Genomic DNA, 1607 nt, shown 5'->3' with positions numbered 1-1607 from the left:
AGGATCCATGGCATCTCTGACCCAGAGAGGAGAGGCATGGCAATTGCCTAACTTCCCTTCTTCCCAGCATTCTGTTCTGTCTACTCTACCAACCTAAGGGCTGGCCTATCAAATGGGCCAAGGCAGTTTTTCTATTAACCACTGAAATCAACACAAATAGAAGACCCTCCCACATCAGTTAACCACTCAAAAGATCATTGCATTCTACTTACTCACCAAATATGATATAGTCCTTTGCAAACACCAATGTTAAATTATCTGTTTCTAAATAGTTGCTGATAATGTCAAATAATGGACAAATGTCTGTGTATATGATGATAGAGGCAAATGTCCTCTATCATCCTCACGAATATAATGTAATAAGAACAAGATAGAGGAAACCCCTGTGTATTCCATCTCAGACACAGAGTGAAGATGGAATTAAAACTTGTACAACCACTCTAGAAATCGGCTTATACCCAAAGGATGCTCAATCATACTACAAGGACATTTGTTCACGTGTATACATAGCAGCATATTTATAATTGCCAGAACCTGAAAATAACCTAGATGTCCACCAACCAAAGAATAGATAAAGAAAATGTGATATTTTTATACAGTGGAGTACAAATCATCAGAAGAAAAAAAAAAACAATGAATCTTGGAATTTTCAGGCAAATGGATAGAGCTAGAAAAACACCATCCTGAGTGAAGTAACCAAGCCCCACTATGATAAGCATGTTATGTGCCCACTATAAAGCAAAGAATAAGGAGCCTATAACCCATGAATTCAGAAATCCCAAATAACAAGGAAAATCTTAAGAGAAACATACATTGATCAACAGGGAAGGGGAAATAGACAAGAATTCCTGAGAAAATTGGGAATGTAGGGGTTCAGGGAGAAAAGAAAGCAGAAGGGGATGAAGGAGGAAAAGAAGGAGCAGGGAGGACAACTTGAAGGAACAGGATTGTCGAGATGGGGGATAGACAGAGACAGAGAGCATGAAAAAAAGTTATGTTGAATGACAAAGTCATTATGGGTCTAGCAAAAACCTGGAATTGGAGAAATCCCCAGGATTCCACAAAGATGACACCAGCTAAAGCCTAATCCATAGTGGAGAGGGTGCCTGAACATCCCTTGCCCTGTAGTCAGATCGATGACTATCTTAAATGTCATCATAGTATCTACATACAGCAAATGATGGAAGGAGATGCAGAAATCTACTGTCAGTCACAGGGCTGAGTTCCGAAAGTCCAGTCAAAGAGTGAGAGAAGTGAGAAAATATGCAAAAGTGTCAAGACCATGATGGGAATACCCACTGAATGAGCTCACCTGAGCATAACAACTCAAACCTGACAGTAAAGGAACAAGCATAGGACCAAACTAAGCCCTCTCTGCTTGTGGGTTTCAGTTGTGTGACTGGGGCAGAATGTGGAGAAACTGGAAAAGGAACCAGGATTTATACCTACTGTTTGTTCTGACATTATGGAGCCCATTATCTCTGGAAGGATACCTAGCTCAGCCTAGATATAGAGGAAACAAAATAAAAATAAAATTAAATAATAGAACTATAGTATGCTCATATGAAATAAAATAAACACCTAGTGAAGTTACCTGTGTTAGTGAT

Source organism: Microtus ochrogaster, unplaced genomic scaffold, assembly GCF_000317375.1.
Source record: "Microtus ochrogaster isolate Prairie Vole_2 unplaced genomic scaffold, MicOch1.0 UNK94, whole genome shotgun sequence".
NCBI lineage: Eukaryota > Metazoa > Chordata > Mammalia > Rodentia > Cricetidae > Microtus > Microtus ochrogaster.
The sequence above is the reverse complement of the archived record's forward strand: the minus strand, read 5'-3'. Positions refer to the sequence as shown.